The 20,225-nt window shown below is 44.0% G+C and overlaps 1 protein-coding gene across 4 annotated transcripts in view; it reads left to right on the forward strand.

Moving 5' to 3' along the window:
• KCNJ15 (potassium inwardly rectifying channel subfamily J member 15) overlaps positions 1-20,225 on the forward strand; it is a 74,220-nt gene that overhangs the window by 4,675 nt on the left and 49,320 nt on the right. The window contains exon 3 of one of the 4 annotated variants that reach the window (XR_005527919.1): positions 6,924-8,139. The exons of 2 other annotated variants lie outside the window; for them this stretch is intronic. The gene's annotated coding sequence lies outside the window, so the exon portion shown is untranslated. Of the gene's footprint in view, positions 1-292; positions 669-6,923; positions 8,140-20,225 lie in introns of those variants that run through there. One more of the 4 variants, XR_005527920.1, reaches the window with a different exon arrangement.

A 20,225-nucleotide genomic window follows, 5' to 3' on the forward strand; every position in this document is an offset into this window, starting at 1 on the left:
TTCCTGTAGATTCAAGTTACCATGTGATATAATCTCCTCCCTGTAATATAGTTTTGTTCTTTTCCACCTCCTTTATGCCACCATAGTCATATATATTACCTTAATGTATGTTATTAGCCCTGGACCATATTTTGAATAAACGTTCTACACGATATGACATGAAGTGATTAGTTATTGTGGTCTTGGTTCCACGTAGAGCATAAAGAAATACGCAAGTCAAACAACTTACTTTCAGCAAGATGTAACAATGACAAACTTAAGGGACATCAAGTCTTTGTGATCTCTCTGACAGACTGACTAAGGCTGGGTCTAAAGGTCTCTCATGAACGAGTGCTTCACAACTGGGAACTTTCTTTGAAAGGGCCAACGATCCTCTGAAACCATCACAACGGCTTCGATGTCTGACTTTCCCGTGGTTCTGTAGACCCAGCTTGAGTGGTGTCCTTGGTATTACTATAGAGTTCTTTCCTGCCTACATTAACATGTCTGCAAATATGAGTTTACGCATAAAGGCATCTGCTAGTTTGGAGAGCTGAGTAGTGAGTGACTGGTTTTTACAATGTTTCATATTTCTGAATTTTAAAATGTGTTTGGCATCCCAAGTCTGACAAGTTTGAGAATGAAATAAAATGCCAGGCTGGCTGCAAAGGTGTTTTCTGACTCATGAATAAGCCACGCAGGTAGAGGCAGTACCTGTCAGGCAGGTTGGGTGTGTTACTAGATCACTTTCTCCATGCTGCAGTGGAAGCTGATGTCCAGCTTCTCCACAAAAAGTAGTTTCCTGCTAAAATCCAGAAAGGCTGGGAGTTTAACTGAGACCTTCACTTTCCCAAAAATCAATATGGTCAGTGAATGGTGCCAGTAGATTTTATAGGTTTTGGGACACAGAGACTCTAGTTTGGGGCTTTCCTTTTTTTCTTTTTCTTTTTTTTGAATGTTTATTTATTTTTGAGAGACAGAAAACAAGCAGAGGACGGGCAGAGAGAGAGGGAGACACAGAATCCGAAGCAGGCTCCATGCTCTGAGCTATTAGCACAGAGCCCGACGCAGGGCTCGAATTCATGAGCCGTGAGATCATGACCTGAATTGAAGTTGAACATTTAACTAGCTGAGCCTCTCATTGTCATTTCCTTTATGGCTCTTTAGCATGCTTGTGCTAACTCCTCCACTGGGTGGTAAGGGAAGGAAGCCTCTATTCTCTTCTCTTTGCACATCTAGCACATCAACAACAGAAGAACTGGTGCTCAATACGTGGTCTCCCTTGTTCCTGACACTTTGGTTCTCTTAGGTACCTTCACAGTATGACTGAGATATATGGGTGGCTTCCCAACAAAAATGCTTGGTTCTGAACCTCTCTCCACATTCTACTGTAGACCAATTTTCAGGCCATTTTCCAGCTATGAAAACAGGCTCTCTCTGTGAGCTTATGTAGGCTCCTTTCTCCCCAATGGAGTCTGGCCCGGAAAATATTCTGTGGCTGCTCTTAGTTCCAGGGGCCACTGTACTGAGAGTGACTTAGTTCTAGGTGTGGCTCAAGTATTTCGATATTCACCTGTTCACATCCGGGCACTAATTTCTACTCAGGGTGTCAAGACACAACTCAGTCACAGTTCTATACTTGGAACTGTCTTGAACAAGAAGCACCTGAACAAATTTGGCTTGTTTTTCATGACTCGAGAGGCCCAGAAGCAGGTGGCATAGGGATGGGGTGGGGATGGGGATAACTCACAATGTCACCAGGGACCCAGTACTTCTACTCAGCACAGGTGCGTGTCTCCACGTTGTAAGGGGGGTGGCTGTTATACCACCAGCAGGAATAGGGAAAAGGGCAAGGGTAAAAGTGATACGTCCAGTTAAGTAAATTCTTATGAAGATGTCTTCCAGAAGCGGGTGGACCCCTCACCCAAAAGTGAGTTCAGGTGTTGATGTCGATGATACCATACATGCATCCACCAAGAGGGCGTGGAAAGATTTGCTACTGATGTAGTGAGGCTTTATGGGGTGAGCAGGGCAGCCTCCCAAGATGATCCCCAAATACCTTAAGACAGCAGAGAAAGGGGATTGCCTTGTACTTTATTAAGGGTAGGAGATGAAGCCAGAGGGAGAGTTGTTATGTGTAAGTAGGAGCTTGGGTTGAAACTTTCCACCACTGTCAAAGGAAGGGGCACCCAGGCTTTCTTCTCAGCTTCCTAGATGTGGAACAGAAGAGGGAGTGAGGTGGGGCTTGAAAGCAGTCAGGTATCAGAAATGGAGTCAGACTCCCTATTACACCATCTTGGTAATCTTCTGCTTATTTTTCATAAGCGGCTGAGACGTGTAGTGTTTTAGCTGCTATCATGGCGGCCTGACTATTCACGCAGAAAGCTTTGACGATGCTGGTTGAGTTAAGCAAGCCCCAATCTCTTCCTTCCTATTGTCTTGGCTCATCACCTATTGCAACATTCCCTCCTGCTGGTCTTCATTTGAAATGAAAGTGATCTTGGCTATCCATCAAGATCAATGGTGTTCAGGCACTCTGCTCATTTTTGGTAGGTGACCAGGTCCAGTGGTGAACTATAGCAATTTGGGCTTTCCCAAGGCTCAGAGGAGCCATGAGGAAACTCTGACAAGGGGCTAACAGCTACCCTTTGGGCCAAAGCAGGACCCACAGTGTGTGTCCGGTATAAATACAAGCATATGAATACAGGCATCTTAAAGCTCAATCACGGTGATACCTCTTTTTGTTAATTGTGAAGACAAAATGAAAGTACGTTATTTAAAAATCAGCCTAATCCTGCTTCCAAGTTGAAGGCTGTCATGCTTTATACTTGAAGAAGAAGTCCTCTGAAAGGTTATTCATAAAAGGAAGACATTTTTTTCCCAGTGAAAGGAAAAGAGGACAAAAAATGGAATAATTAGATAAAAGGGTTTTCCAATACTATATTGTCTAGGGTTTGGTATAGAGAAACAAGAGTGTAGGAGAAGAACGTTTCTCCCTTGGGCTCTCTAAAATTTCTTTACCTGTCCTTCCCTTACAAAGCATTTTTGTTCTCAGAGGTCACTCCCTGGTTAAAGACACCCCTGTCATGGGAAAGGCAAGTCCCTTGGGAAGGTCTGTAAGTTCAAGCCTTACCAGTGGGTTGGCAGCTGCGACCATGGGTGCCTAGGGTGTTTCTGGATGAAGGTGAACTTGCAGAAACAAGTGATTTCCCTCTGAACCCTAGCTATGGTCCCTGGCTTGCTGATACAGGAGGAAGAAAAGATCTATCCACATGGCGCAGATGGAGAAGAACTCAGAACTAGTTTTTGTTTGTTTGTTTTTGTTTTTTGCTCATTTTCAATATTTCAAGGACCCAGATGTTCCTGGGGGTATGTTCACACTTGCTACTAAGAATTCAACCAGAAATCTCTTTGGTTTGACATTTACTTTACAACTTTGATATTTGTAGCCAATCCTCAGTTCCCACGAGATTGCTATCTGAACAGCCCAAGGTCACAGAGCCACCAAGCCAGAAAGTACACCAAATTTAATAGCCACCTAGGGCACTTGGTCAAGGCATCCTGCTTCGGAAGAGAACCCATGGGCAAACTACAGGACTCACTTGGCAAGGAATCTGAACACATGAGTTTTGAAAAACCTCTTCTGGGTCCTGATTCAATTTTATGTTTTTCCTCCCCCTGCCTCCTGCCCCGCCTTTCTTCTTTTGAAGAGCTTCAAACAAAAAGAATTTCCACTGTAGCTGGAAAAGTAGAAAAGGTACTTAACTCCAACCACATTTTTGGTACCCTATAAAAGCTAAATAAAAAATAATAGTTAAACAATGGATGAGGTACTGCGTAGATGTGTAAGATCTTTGCAGGCTAATGAGCAAACCAAAGATAGGAAAAAAATCAGCTCCTCCAACGTTATCTCAAAATACAAATTAGAGATACGAGGGAAAGACCAGCACCTCCACTCACGGCCCAGGTCCATCTCTGGGTTCTCACTTCACCTCGAAATGGGAATAGCAAACATTCCATGTCTCTGCTTTGCTGTGACAGGATGACAGTGAAAAAAGGACATTTTTGCCATGACTTTACCATTTCATGCAGATGTTTGGCTCCCATCTCATGATCTTGTCAGCAAAACTGCGCTAAAGCATTAGAACAAGAGTCTATGAGGTGTAGATTTGCACATATGAGTATTGTTTTTACTGCCTTTCCCTCCCAGGGCTTCTAGCTCTGGGATCCATGCCCTAGTCTCTCTCCTGGTTATGAAAAACTAGATACAGCACCCAGATTTACTAGTCATTTCTACCCCCCTCACCCTTGTATCTTCGAGGACCACTGTACTAAAATACACTTTATTGCAGTGATTGCTGCTTCTTGCCCTCTTTTTCGATGGCTATCAAGAAACGTAGACGCCCACCATGGCATTGCAGGTGGCTAACCTCTTGTGACCTCCAGATTTTTCAAAGTCTGCAAAAAGTTAAAACAATGGGGAGTTCTCAAAGGTCATCGAGTCTAGAGCTTCTTCAGAGAGCCCGATGACTGGATTGGATGCACACTGTCCAGTGTTCCTGGTTGAAAACGGTTAAAAAGTCGCTAGGAAGTTCTGAAAAGTCAAACACGGTTACGGTAACAAGTTAAGCATTAGCAAGGAAGTTTTTCTTGAGTGTGAGTCTTAATGCATGGTCTGGGCTTTACCAGTAACCTTACACCGGCTGTCTGTTTTCCTTTCAGAGGCGGGTGGGAAGTCGTTGCCCAAATGCATCTGGGTTGTTGAATATCCATTATGTTACAGGGGACCTATTCTTTCTTCCAAAACAAGGATAATTTTTATGGAGTCTAAGTGAAAACAGGAACGTTTACTTTCTTATGGGTAAAGTTCTTGGAATATTACAAGGAGTGAGTACATTGCTTGACCAAATAACACTTAACCGAACATTGCTTTCACAACTGACTTCTCTTCAAAGGAAAAAAAAAAAAAGATTCAGAAATGCAAGCATTTGGTTTCTAAAACTTCAGAGTTTTCCTGGGGCTCAGTTTCTTTTCTTTATTTTTTTAATAATGTGTATTTTTGAGAGAGAGAGAGTAAATGAGTATGAGAGAGAGAGGGAGACATAGAAGCAGCTCCAGGCTCTGAGCTGTCAGCCCAATGCAGCGCTCAAACTCATGAACCGTGAGATCACGACCTGAGCTGACGTCAGATGCCCAACAGCCTGAGCCACCCAGGCACCAACCCCCTGGGGCTCCGTTTCTAGAAAGGCCCACCTCTGATCAAGGATCTCCATGGGCAACAGGTGGTACCAGCCATCAGGGTATTGCTCACAATAAAAGTTACACGTGTGCATTATTATTGCTCTTGAATCTAACAAACACACCCCACATGGTTAATTTGTTCAAATGATTGAAAGATTCTCTGTGATTTACTGGAATTGATGAGTATGCAAATATAATTTTAAAAAAAAGCCCAGGAGAGAAAGCATCATGGAACATATTGTACCTTATTGTAAAATAAAAATAGCCTCGGACAGCCCTGGAATGTGTTCTAGCAGCCTAATCAGTCCTTTACTGTGGTTTTCCTGCCGGTCGGGGAGCCCTGCGTCACAGAGACTGGGTGCCAAGTGGCTGGTTTGCGTTTTGGTTAAGACATGTTTTTCTTGCTGAGAATGTTCAGGTCTGCCGTCTCCTCAAGTGTGAGGCAGCCAGGCCACCTTCCTAAGCAGCGGGGCACTGCTTTCATTCCGGGTGGCTCATCGAAGACTGGGGTCTTGGAGCTCAGATCGCCAGTGGACAGTGGGAGCCTGAAGCCTCTGCACTGAGCCCTGCTGCTCACCTCCCTGTCCCTGGCCAATAGCAAGGACGGGGGCGACCCACTGGCATTTCCAATTTGTACAAACGCAGTTGCTTTCCAGACCCAGACGCTGTGCTGCAAACAGCAACTTAACAGCAGTGTGTACAGTTGAGGCAACTACCTCAATCAACTTAGGCAAAGCAGTGTGGGATTTTCACCCTCCGTGGATTATTCCGTGTTTTGTTTTTAGTCTAAACTTTTCAAGAATGACTTGGTCTCTTTTTTCCCTTGGTCCCCATGTTGAGTGTAAAATGCTCTCTTATTTTTTTTTTTTAATTAAAAAAATTTTTTTATTTATTTTGGCAGGGAGGGGCAGAGAAAGAGAGAGAGACACAGAGTCAGAAGCAGGCTCCAGTCTCTGAGCTGTCAGTGCAGAGCCCGATGCAGGGCTTGAACCCACGAACTGTAAGATCATGACCTGAGCTGAAGTCAGATGCTTAATTGACTGAGCCCGCGGGAGCCCCCACACCCTTTTCATCTGTCCAGGGAGGGATTATCCTTAACAGACACTTCAGTCCAGGCAGTCATGGCCACCTCCCTTGTGGGCTCTGGGCTCCTCTACCCAATGCTGTGTTCCCTGGCCATTTTGTTTGGTTCAGGCAAGACCCAAATGGTGCATTTTTCATGCTCTTTCTTGGTTCTTTACCCAAACAGAAAACGTAATCAGGGAGCCAGCCCTACTGTGGTTATGTGCTTCTCAGATCTACCCAAAGTCGCTTCTAAATATATGCTGTTCCCTCTGCTCCTTTTCTGATGCTTATTTCAGCCACATTGACCGTGATTTGAGAGATACCTGAGCACCAGGATTTCACATGGGGCTCCATGTGGAAAAGACGCCTATCCTGCAAGCGCGCGCGCACACACACACACACGTGCACGAGCATGCCCCCTTGGAGCCAAACCAAACAAACACCCAGGGCAAGGAGTTTAAAGAGAGAGGCCCCGTCAGTATTTGTTATCAGTGCCCAAGGAGCTTCCTTTCAAATTCTTACCATGCCTGCAGGCTCTACACGGTTTCTTCCCTAGCCCTCCTCATCCCCATGCCTCTCCTGCCCCACTGGCATCGTTATCCCCCTGCACATCCACAAATGCCCCCTCCCTTCTCCAGCCTCCACTCCAGGACTCTGTCTGCTTGGCCAACTCCTCCATCTCTGCCCATCTCAGTGCAAGACTACCCTCTTCAGTGACACATTCCCAGCCTCCCAGCCACCTTGTTGATCCCCGTGACCCTCACCTGCCTTCCTTGTCTTCTTTACCCCCTGATGAACGAGGCAGTCGTATGTTCACCTAGAAGCTGAAGGTGAAGAGGAAAGAAAATGGGACTGTGTGGAGGGTCCGTTCTATTTACTGCTGTCTTCATAGCTGGTATAAGAGCACCTGGCCCATAGTGGAGGCGTCCTTCACCTTGGTGAATGTCAAATAAACCAACTTGTCAAGCCAAATGGTGCAGTGTACCAGGAGGAAACGAATAGTGGAAATTTAACTCACTGCTTCCGAATCTGGCTCTGTGACCTCAGCATGGTCTAGAAAGAAAGAAGGACCCAAGCCTGAGAGTCACTGAGTCAAGTCTTTAAGTAACAAATGGCCAACAATGGAAACGTGGCTAAAAGATCGGACTTAGCTCATGTCTAATTCAGAAACACTGAATGTCTCTCTCCCTTGTCTGCACAATCAGTGAGATTTGGGCTAAATTTTTAGAAAGTTAAGATATTGGATGGGTTCTCAAGCTACAAGGTTTTGGGACTATTTATCTTCTGACTTTTTCTATTGGACTGTAATTTTCTGAAGGGCAGGATTATAAAGTGAGCATTTTTTTTTTTATTATTGTATATTCCCAGGACAAACCTTGGACTTGATACTCAATAATTCCTCATTGGAAAGAACCCCTTTATTTCTGGACACTTCCTCTACTTCTTGTGACCAGGAAGTCTGTTTCAAGCGATACATTTTATACTGTTTGAACTGCTGAATCCAGGACTGGCAATTTATTTTTTTTCTCTGAAAGACCAGATAGTAAATATTTCCCATTGTGTGAGTCATACTTCCTTGTCTCAATTTTGTCACACCACCATTTTAGCATGAAGGTAGCCATAAATAATCTGTACTCCTGCGTTGCAATAAATCTTTATTTATAAAAATAGCACGTGGGCCGCATTTGACCTTTGGGCTATCGTTTGCTCTCTCCCATGCTAGGCTATTCTTACCATAAAATAACCATTCCTAAAATGAACTGTTTGGTTCTCTTGTGTTGAATTGGACGTAAACTACATGAGATCATTTGCATTTGCATTTCTAGTCTTGTCCGTTTGTTACTTGAATAAAGACTTGCTCAGTGACTCCCAAGCTTGAGTCCTTCTTAATTTCCTTTTTAGAAGGTATGAAGCTTGACCCCTTTAAGAAATATACCGAGGCACCGCCTTCCCTTTTTTCTTCCCTTTTCTTTGAAATAATACCCCCTTTTGGTGACTATCCTGTTGGCACAAACTGAACCCGAGACAAAGCTCCTAACGCCGGCTCCCTAAGCTCTTTGTGGTCAGACTGGTTTCTCACCCACCAGACTCTGGGAGGAAGAGAGGAAAGACTGTACCAGATTAGATGTGTTTTGAGGTGGGATCAATATGTAATATAAACCAGACTGTACCTCCTTCATTCTCTCTGAGCCTAACAACAGCTAATTCTCATATACAAATCGTACACAAGGGAGGCCAATGGGATGGACTTTGGTCCCTTAGCTGAGACCCTAAAAATATACCAGGAAAGCAGAGATGAGTTGACATTTCAGGCTTGGCACAGAAACTCGAACTGAACCAAACCTTAGGACCTGACCGTAGACCATTGTCTTTCTTCATCTGATGGTTACCAACCACCCCTCCGCAAAGTTCTGTCTTCCACTTTGCTTCTGTCTGATATGGAACAGATTGGAGATTGTCTTAGAACTTTTGACTCCCAGGGCCCCCAGGTCTCCAACTGCCCCCTCTAAAGAGATCTAAGCCCAGCCAATAAAATCTTTACCTCTGGCTCCACTCCATTCCTGCACAACCCAGAGTTCAAAATGACTTAGGGAAGTGGGGGAAAGAGAACATTTTCTTTTGACTCCTGGAAAAGCTGTGTCCTGTCCCTGGCTCTCGGGACAATGGCACTGGTGGCTAATGAGACAGTGGGAATTTGTCTTATAACCTTTAAGGTATTTAGTCTGCAGAACTAACAGGAACCAGTAGGTACTCCAGACTAAGAACAGCCTCTTTTCTTCTTAAGAAGAAGGCATCAAAGTAACCAGAGGGCCAACTGAGGGACTTGGATACATTGAAGGCAGATGACCACATGGACATGGTGGGTCTAAGATGTTCTTTTCTTCAGGTTTGGGAAAGGTTACAGGCGGCCCTCTCTGTGGCCACAGAAGGGGTTCTACAGGCACCACCATCACAAGGAAGGTCTGAAAACAGGAGGAATGGGGCGCCTGGGGGGGCTCAGTCAGTTAAGTGTCTGACTTCAGCTCAGGTCATGATCTCACGGTTTGTGGCTTCAAGCCCTGTGTCGGGCTCTGTGCTGACAGCTCAGAGCCTGGAGCTGCTTCAGATTCTGTGTCTCCCTCTCTCTCTGACCGTCTCCTGCTCACACTGTCTCTCTCTCTCTCAGAAATAAATAAAATGTTTAAATAAATGAAAACAGGAGGAAGTCTCAGAGGGAGGCTCACTTGGAGGAGATGGTGGGCTGGAAACCGGACCTGGAAATCTGAGTTTACCTCACCCTGGTTCTGTGCCCTATACTCTCCTATGTCTGCCCCACCCTGGTTCTAAGTCTTGGTTTTAATCCCATCACCTCAGGATGGGAAACACAATATTGATGTCCAGACCTCTCCCCAGACCAACTAAATCACAATCCCTTGGCCATTTACAAAGTTTCTCTGGGTGATTCTAATGTGGAGTTGGGGTTGGGGAACACCATTCTATTTTATTATTGTCATGAGCTGAAAACACTACTGGAAGGAAGTTACTAAGGTTACCAGTTGCCTCACAGTCCCCTCACCTGAGAACCTCCTCATCTGAAACCAGGCTGTGAGATCACCTTATAAATGATTCCACTTATGTATTATTTTACAAATAATAGGAGAGGGCACCTGAGTAGCTCAAGTCAGTTAAGAGTCTGACTCTTGCTTTCAGCTCAGGTCATGATCTCACCATTCATGACTTTGAACCCTATGTTGGGTTCTGTGTTGACAGCACAAAACCTGTTTGGGATTCTCTCTCTCTCTTTCTCTCTCTCTCTCTCTCTCTCTCACACACACATATACACACACACACACACATTAAATAAATAACTAAACTTCTAAAATAAATAAATAAATAAATAAATAAATAAGTAAATAGGGGCATTGGGTGGCTCGGTTGGTTAAGCAACCGACCTTGGCTCTGGTTATGATCTCACTGTTTCCATGTTTGAGCCCCATGTTGGGCTCTGTGCTGACAACTCAGACACTGCAGCCTGTTTTGGATTCTGTGTCTCCCTCTCTCCCTCTGCCCCTTCCCTGCTTGTGTGTGCTTTCGCTCTCTCAAAAATAGATAAACATTAAACAATAAATAAAATTAAAATTAAAAGATGGAGGATGTCTATAGCTAGAAATCAAACAGGACTCCAGTCTGATGTCATGTGTTCATTTGTGGCCATTTCTGATCTTCATGGTGTGATCCATTACTACAGCTCCATTAACCCTGAGGTGACTCACATGGGTGGCTGTAAAATACAGTGAGTGATTCAGAGTGTGAGCTCTGAAGTGAGACGAATCTCAACTTGAGGCACCAATTTGTGCCTCAAATTACTAGCTATTTGGTCTTGGGCACATGACTTAACCTAAAACTTAGTTTTCTCATCTATAAAGTAGAAAGGATAATCCTTACCTCACAGACACCGATTTGTTTACAGAGGGGGTCAGGGAGAGAGGGAGAGAGAGAATCCCAAGCAAGCTCCGCACAATCAGCGTAGAACCTGACACAGAGCTTGAACTCACAAACTGTGAGATCATGACCTGAGCCAAAACCAAGAGTTAGACGTTTGACCAATAGAGCCGCCCAGGGGTCCCTGATTTGTTAATATAATAGTAAATGTACTATTAGCATAAATAACTTAATAGATAATAATAATTAAACAAGGTAATGGATATAATACACCTCAATCAAATTGCTGATCCATGGCAAGACTTCAACAAATGACAATTTTTCTCATGAAAACCAAAATGAATGGTGTGTCTGGGCCAGAGTCACAATGTCTTTTCTTATGGGATAATGGCTCAAGAAGAGGAATCAAGCCCATGAATCAAGTCTTGATTTTTCCTGCGCAGTGAACTCACTAAAATTTTCTTGTGTTGCCAAGTACAATCAGATCCAGGGGTATCAGTTACTTTCAGCTTACAGTGAGGACAAACTCTTGGAGGAATCTTTCTGCAGAATGCAGGCCAAAAATAAAAATTCCAGGGCTGCCTTTGATTTTCTTTGAATTCACAGCAACTCATGTGAGGGATGAGGATATTTCCATATTCCTTATTATCTGCTAGAGGTTAGGAGATGAGTTAAGGACCCCAAAGGGAGTGTTTCTATAGTCTTGGTTAAAATCAGTGTTAATCATTTAGGTAAAGTATGAACATCTCCAGTGCTTGATTTCAACTTAAAAAAAAAAAAGTAGAAATATACCACAAAGCAAGTGGGATTCCAACATAATCTTTAGGAGGTAAATTATGTTTTATGTTGCCTTGCCTTGTGACCACAATACTGGCTACCTGGTCAATATGGTGCATGTGTGTGTGTGTATGTGTGTGTGTGTGTGTGTGTGTGTGTGTGTTGAAGGGGCATGTATTTACCTAGTTGTCTATCAGACTGGTAGAACCAGTCCTACTCCACAAAATTTCACTTCCAGGACTAGCTCTTCACAATAGTATAAATGCATGTTTGAGAACCAAACTTGAACTTAGTCTTTCTGACAGGAGGCATTTTAAATTGGAAGCTATCCTGACCTTCAATTTAAAGAAAAACAGAAAGTTTCATCAGAAAATCAGGAAATGAAGGACAGAGGGGTGGATGGATGGGTAGATAGACAGACAGAAGATAGATAGATTTAATACAGTACACCATACTCCCAAGGCCCCCAAGGTCACTCCCACACTTAGCCTGCGGGTGGAAAGATGGTGTCACTATTGTCAGATTTGTGATAGATTTTTTTTTAAATAAAGGAGTTTTTTTAATCTTTATTTATTTAAACAGAGAGAGAGAGAGTGGGGGGGAGGGGCAAGAGAGGGAGAGAGAGAGAATCCCAATCAGGCTCTGTGCTGTCAGTTCAGAGCCTGACCAAGACCGTAAGATCATGACCTGAGCCGAAATCAAGAGTCAGACGCTCAACCAACTGAGCCAGCCAGGTGCTCCTTTTAAAAAAATAAATACAACATCATTATTTGACATTGGGTGTCCTGACATTTGTTCATTACAGTTCCTTAGAGAACAAACCTAAAAATCAGAAAAAAAATTTCAAAAATAAATGATGGATGATTTATGAGGATCCTATTTACGCATTGCAAAGACAGCCTCGGCGTCTCCCATGGGTGTTTCATCTTGTGCCAGTATCTCCGTGCCTACCCATGTGCATCGTGAATACACACGTGGTTTTGCACAAACAACTGTAAAGAAGCTTTCCATTACTTGCCACTCACCTAACAAAATCAACACCTAACAAAACCAGATACGACCTTGCTGACGCAGGCTTCCCTCTTAACTGAAATTCCATCTCTAGGACTCAGTGAACTGACCAGCATTGCTGCTTCCACATTTGGCCCCCTGCTGATCCTTCCCAAGTGGTTTCCATGCCACCAGCTTTCCGCCATATATTTACTGCTTGTAGGAGCGCATTGCCTCACAGGGAACCGGGAGCACCGTCTGTGCACTCCCCACCCCATATCTTACTCCTCCTCACTTGCACACATAAGCAGGCTAGTTGTATCTGTGTTTGATTCAGTATCAGGCAGAGTCAACACATCAGCAGCAAACAAGAAACCGAAGGGGTGTTTGCGTAACGTCAAATATTGTTTTAGGTTCTATCACCAAGATTGGAGATAGATTCTCATGCTTGATTTCTGGGAACACCAATGTCCCATAAAAGTCAAGAAACAATGCTTAACTCAGTGGCACAAAGCATATAGCTTATCACTGCCATGCAAGGCACTTCAGGAAAACTGGCATGATAAAATTCATTTCCTGGGAACGAGCTAACGATGTCCTATTTATTCAAGTAATCTAAACTATTTGACTACTCAAGTGGTTTTTGATAAAGAAAACATAGAATGACACTCCGAAAACCCTCTCGGAAACTCTTAGACCCACATTGCTGTCCTCGGAAGAAGAAGCAGGGCTTCTGGAGAATGAAATCAATTGCAATATTTTAGGCCAGCTCACGGTCTCTGCCTGAGGACTGGTGAAAACACAGCGGATCTTTTTTTTTTTTTATGTTTTTATTTATTTTTTATTTTTTTCTAATAGTTTATTGTCAAATTAGTTTCCACAGAACACTCAGTGCTCATCCCCACAAGTGCCCTCCTCCATGCCCATCCCCCCCCCCCCCCCCCCCCCCATCAGTCCTCAGTTTTTGTCAGCATTCAAGAGTCTCTCATGGTTTGCTTCTCTCCCTTTCCCCCATCATTTCCCCCCTTCTTACTCCGTCAAGTTCCTCCTAATCCTCCTATACGTGCAAACATATGGTATTTGTCCTTCTCTGCCTGACTTATTTTGCTCAGCATAACACCCTCAAGGTCCTTCCATGTTGCTACACATGGCCAGATTTCATTGTTTCTCATTGCCATGTAGTATTCCATGGTATAGATAAACCACATCTTCTTGATCCATTCGTCCGTTGATGGACACTTAGGCTCTTTCCATGTTTTAGCTATTGTTGAGAGTGCTGCTATGAACATTGGGGTACATGTGCTCCTATGCATCAGCATTTCTGTAGCCCTTGGGTAAATTCCTAACAGTGCTATTGCTGGGTCATAGGGGAGTTCTATTGTTAGTTTCCTGAGGAACCTCCACACTGTTTTCCAGAGGGGCTGCACCAGTTTACATTCCCACCAACAGTGTAGGAGGGTGCCCGTTTCTCCACATCCTCGCCAGCATCTAGAGTTCTCTGATTTGCTCATTTTAGCCACTCTGACTGGCGTGAGGTGGTATCTCAGTGTGGTTTTGATTTGTATTTCCCTGATGAGGAGGGATGCTGAGCATTGTTTCATGTGTCTGTTGGCCATCTGGATGTCCTCTTTGGAGAAGTGTCTGTTCATATCTTCTGCCCATTTCTTCACTGGGTTGTTTGTTTTTCGGGTATGAAGTTTGGTGAGTTCCTTATAGATTCTGGATATTAACCCTTTATCTTTATATGTCATTTGCAACTATCTTTTCCCATTCCGTTGGTTGCCTATTAGTTTTCTGGGTTGTTTCTTTTGCTGTGCAGAAGCTTTTAATCTTGATGAGGTCCCAATCATTTATTTTTGCTCTTGATTCCCTTGCTTTTGGGGATGTGTCAAGTAAGAAGTTGCTGCGGTGGAGGTCAAGGAGGTTGTTTCCTGCTTTCTCCTCTAGGGTGTTGATAGTTTCCTGTCTCACGTTCAGGTCCTTTATCCATTTTGAGTTTATTTTTATGCATGGTGTGAGAAAATGATCTAGTTTCATTCTTCTGCATGTTGCTGTCCAGTTCTCCCAACACCATCTGTTAAAAAGGCTGTCTTTTTTCCATTGGATATTCTTTCCTGCTTTGTCAAAGATTAGTTGGCTGTATACTTTTGGGTCCACTTCTGAGTTCTCAATTCTGTTCCATTGGTCTATGAAACACAGCGGATCTTAGAGAAGTCCAAGTATCCCACAATCGATCTGTCCCACAATTCATTTCAAACACAGAAAAGAAGAGAATCTAGGTATTAGAATGGGGATTCGCATAAGACCATTAGTGGGGGTGTGGGTTCAGGCAAAACAAGTGAGTATCCTGTCACAGTGGCTGAACGCAATGGGCAGGAAGAGTGTCTTGATACAAGCCACCTTCCCCATAGAACCCCGCTCCCCTGGGGTCCCCTGACAGAGCACTCATGGAACCAGACACATCCCTCTCCCTCATCTAAACTACGCACAACCCCAGGAGATAAATTTACTTCCCTTGTTTCACTAGTGCACAGACCAGCTCAGACAAATCAGTTAACTCACCCCCCAGTCAAGCAGTCAGTACATCCTAGAATCAAATCCATGCCTAACAGAGACTAAACCTATACTTTCTTCCCATTCCAGTGTACTGTTTTGCCAGAAAGAAATCATATCACGGTTTGGCATTCTGAGGCAAGGATTACATTTTGGGTTTTTCTGTTGGTCTCCACACTGCAGAGTGAGAGCTGACGAGTAAGATAAGATACACCATTAAACAATTTGAAAAACAAACCATGACGCTGTTTGCCCAAGAGATCACTGTGAGTCTAAGCCGATAACCGTAGTGCTCCGGTTGGTATGTGTGCTCTGGTGGGTGATAGGTGCTATTTATTGACTGATAAACCATAAGGCGGTGCCTTTGGAATTGCCGCCGCCTAGTAAGTACACACAGATTTCAGAAGGGAAGTGAGCGAAGGCAAGTGTTCAGTGATTAGCAGAAATTTGACAATGGATGTAAGATGAAGAAGAGCAAGCTGTAAGTCAACGTTCCCTCTGGACGAGGGTGACCACAGCAGCAAACCGAAGCCACCGGGACAGAACAGATGACGGAGACATAAAATGCCCTCCAGCATGTGGCCAAAAATAAATGCACGAAGGGGGATTATCCCAAGGAATTATTTCTTTAGTGGGGGAGTAAGGCAAATCCGGTCATGCCATTTCCAGCCTGGGTAGGTCCTGTCAGTCATCGAGGGAGGTGAAGGAGGCACAGCCTGGCTTTCGGGAGCCCAAGTTTGCCTCAGAATTCTCCAAATTCTCTTCTTCAGGCTGGACCATCAAGGAGAAGGACAGTAAGAAAAAAAAAGCATCCTTTTATTTGCATTCTTTATCATCTCTTTGTTGTGCTGAGGACTCAGTAGTGTCTATAAGTACACTTGATAAGGTGAAACACCATGTGACAAGAGTGACCATGGACGGTCTTCCCTTTGAGCCCATTTTCTGTTTAACGTGTGCGTAGCTTTGGGTAGATCTGCACCTTCTCCAGGGGGTGCTTTCCTAAGCAGCACAGACCCTCTGCTGAGGTCGACAAAGAATAGATGGGTTTGCAGCTGATATTTATGTGTGCCTGATACCCTCTTTCTGCACTCCGACTACATCTTTGGTGTGAAGTCCTTTAGAGTTTATGAAAGCTGGGCTGGGATTTTCACTTTGCCTAATTTAGCCAATTTGCATGGCTCAGTTTTTCCGCAATAACCAGAATATTTGGCAAAAGTCACAGTTCTGCGATGGGAAAGATCCAAAAGGAAAAACCCTAGCTGTTTACCCAATTTTGCTAATCACAAATGTCTAAAAGGGTCCTAAGTGCATTTATGTCATATAGAAAAAGGGGTACTGATGCAGAACCAGAATGTTTTGTGATGTTCTTCTGTGTGGTTATCAGAGTTGGGAGCTGTACGGGCTCATAGGGAAGTGATTCAGGATGCTACAAAAGAGAGAGTTACAGCATAACAATGTCAATAACTGCTAAATAATAAAAAAAAAAAGAGCCAGAAAACAGGCAACGTGCACCCAGTGGACTGTGCCAGAGGCCAGGGACTGAACTTGGGAGAAGCAGAAAAGAGGTTCTGTGTGTGCTCAGGAACCAAAATCTACCATCTACCTTTCGTTGATGGGAATTGCCACCGTTCACTTAGTAGAAGTGGATCTCCGGTGAACCAGAAACAAATTGTGTGAATTTAACATGAGATATGAGGTTGTACCAACAATAGCTAAAGCAACAGAGTTCAACTTGAATAAGGCAAGGGGAAACTGGATCACCATTGGGTTCACGTCAGTGGGGCTTTGTACCTCACCAACACCCGAGCCTTGCTGCAGGTGGGGGCCTGGAATCAACAACTAGCTCTGGCAAAGTTTAAAAGAAGGTGTCTAGCCCCCCATGAAGAGTGGTGATCATTTCCTGTGTCTAACGTTTTAAGCACACATTTTCCCATGTGACCAAATTGCATCACACAAATGCCCTAGCAAAGGTCTGATTGGTGCTAACAAATTAGGACATATGCCTCTGCTAACACTTTATTTTCAAACTAAGTTTGAAAAATTTAGCAGTTGACTACAAAAGATCTAAGGGGTTTTGCAGGATGTGAGACTTCCAGGGCTAAGTCCAGAGACTTTCCCAGGGAGAATCATGGAACCCAGAAGATGGTTACTCACGCTCTAGAGGAATAACTTGGAGATTCCTTTCTGTTAAGTAACTTTTGCATTTTGGGGTAATTTTTGTGCCGTCCCATTATTATTTCGTAAGTTTATTTATTCTGAGAGAGAGAGGGAAGAGTTGAGGAGGGTCAGAGAAAGAGAGAGAGAGAATCCCAAGCAGGCTCCTCATTGGCAGCACAGAGCCTGACGCAGGGCTCAAACTCACAAACTGAGATCATGACCTGAGTCAAAACTAAGAGTCAAACACTTAAGTGAATGAGCCACCCAGGTGCCCCTTGTGCCATCCATTATAGAAGCACGTGAGAGGGGTGCCTGGGTGGCTTAGTCAGTTAAGCATCTAACTTCGGCTCAGGCCATGATCTCACAGTTTGTGGGTTTGAGCCCCACGTCGGGCTCTGTGCTGACAACTCAGAGCCTGGAGCCTGCTTCAGATCCTGTGTCTCCCTCTCTCTCTGCCCCCCATGTCCCACTCATGCTCTGTCTCTCTCTCTCTATCAAAAAAAATTCATAAACAAAAGAAGCGTAGGAGAAAGCCCTCGTGTTTTCCTGAGGAGGATTTTGTTGTTATTGTTGGGAATGATGGTCGGAAAATGGAGAAATCTCTCCAGTGACTGACCACAGGTTGCTCTCAGTCTCACCTGTTCCTCTGCTAAGAAACCTGAGGACAAAGGGAGACAGGTCACTGGAAATCTGCTAGAAGAGTGAACAGGGCAAATGACTTACTAGTTTGGAGGCTGTGCCCTATGGGATGGTCTAAAAATCAATAAATGAAATCAAGTTTAAGAACATATGACCAAGTAAATAATTCATTGAGGGCCATTCACCTGTTCTATGCAAGAAATCATCCTTTACAGTCTTTAGGGGTAACTGGCTTTGTCATAAAAGTTGGGAAAGCTTACCTACGAGGCCAGCTTTTCTATTGGGTTTACAGAAATACCATTACTTTGTCTTACCAAGTCTTTCTATACCTCGAGTAGTTGGCTTGTTAAGCTCCTTTTCAGAATTTGCTGCTGTTGATAATTTCAAAGTTCTCTCAGGTCCTCCATGGAACACAACACAGCCACATTCCTTATCCTAAATGACATCCTCAAACTTGGCATGTTTGATCATGATTGTCTTCAACAGAAGAGGGCCAAACATGTATTTATCTGCTTCCCCAACTGTCTCAACCTCAATTAAGAAAAAAAATGGAGTGGGTTGTGAGCTCTGAGTTGAGGCAAGCTGGCATCAAGAAGAAGTTAATGCAACAGGGACCTTGTTTGGGCCATAGGGCGTGTTATGGGAAGGAGGAGCAGAGAGAGAAGGCTAGAACTGGTCACAATCCTTGAAAGGCAAAATAATACAGTTCTGAGAGATCCCTGTCCCTGCCAAGATGTTGAGTGTATTGTCAGTGAGCAGCCACTAAAGCTCCAAAAGCAAAGGGCAAGCTCTGGCAATGAGGGCTGGTCCCTGCTTCCACACTGAGTTAAATGCCTTGGGGACACTACTTTGCTTCTAGCCTGATCTGGCAAAGTGTGCACTAAGAGATCTTCTTATGCTTGAAACTTTGGAGAAGTTATTCTTATCGTCCTATTAGCACTTTATCAGCTTGAAGCTCCAGGTCCATCAGCCAAATCTGGGGAGAGAATGAGTTAAACAGTTTGCCCTCACATCCTGCCAGCCTTACACTGATACCCGCAGCTCTTTTTATACCAATACGAGCTCTGACATAGGTTTCTGCCATTTGAATAAATTATCTGGGGACAAACATAGTACAGCACAAGGCATGAGAATCTGCAGTGAGATGTTGGTGTAGATCCCGGATTTTAGGCTCTGTGGACATTGTGAAGGTCACTGTCCCTCTGGTCTTCGGAGTCTAAAACCAAATATCAAGAAACTGGGCAGGATGGCCTGTAAGCTCCTTTGAGCTGTAACTAAGACTTGCTGATACTTCTCCTTGCTTCCTTTCTGGAACATAACCTCTCCCTCAGAGCCACTCCATGAAGAGATGTCCGGTGGGGGAGGCAGGAGGGAACAAGGGGGAGACGAGGTGTTTACATGAACGGGATGGCTTGGAGAGCTGGTGGTGAGTTTCCTGATAAAATGGGGTTTGTGGGGTCTGGAGCAAACTCACTTCTAATTGGTGACTGGAATGTCCAAATGGGAGGCAGAAATGATGGAGAACAAATGTGAGCTTCAATCTCTTAGTTAAAAAATTAATATTCACAAATTTTAAGGTTAAAAAACAAAAATGTGCCCTTTATTCTTTTTTTAAATTTATTTATTTTGAGAGAGAGAGAGAACAAGTGTGAGTGAGGGAGGGGCAGAAAGAGAGGGGGAGAGAGAGAATCCCAAACAGGCTCTGCGCAGCCAGCACAGAGCCTGATGTAGGGCTTGAACTCATGAACTGTGAGATCATGACCTGAGCTGCAGATGCTTAAATGACCGAGCCACCCAGGCATCCCAGACTCTATGTTCTTCTGATGTTACTAAGAGAAGGCTACCTTTCAGGCTCTTGAGTTTCATACTAAGACCAGTATGACCTATATACTTTCATACTTAATGAAATACCTTTAATGATTCTGTAACTGAATGCATTTTTGTTTTTGTGATTTTTTGCCATCCAATTGATGGGGTTAGAGCCACATTGCTGAGTTGTCCCACAAGTGAGATCATTGGCTCTTTCCACCTTCACCCTTTTTCATTCTGTTCCTTTTTTCCATAATGCCTACAGCCCTTTTTTATCCCTGCCTATGAAAACCTTATCAGCTGAACTCAATTGTTCCCTCCTCGGGAAGCCTAACCTTCAAACTCCAGAGCACAGTCCGTTGCCTTTCCTATGGGCTTCTAGAATATTTTCATAATATAGCATTTATCATAGTCGGCTACTTCCCAATCTTGCACTTTCCTCCAGGCCTGGGACCGTGGGGTCTTTGTAGCCCAGCAAAGAGAAGACACCCAGTTCAGTTATTAATCAATTAAATTGACATGGCCTCAATAGCAAGTGTTCTGTTAGTGATGGAGGGCCCTGCTGGGGTCCGCCTGGCACTTGGAGGCAGACA

This window comes from Hyaena hyaena, unplaced genomic scaffold (assembly GCF_003009895.1).
Source record: "Hyaena hyaena isolate Hyena2069 unplaced genomic scaffold, ASM300989v1 scaffold_2, whole genome shotgun sequence".
In the NCBI taxonomy this organism is placed as follows: domain Eukaryota; kingdom Metazoa; phylum Chordata; class Mammalia; order Carnivora; family Hyaenidae; genus Hyaena; species Hyaena hyaena.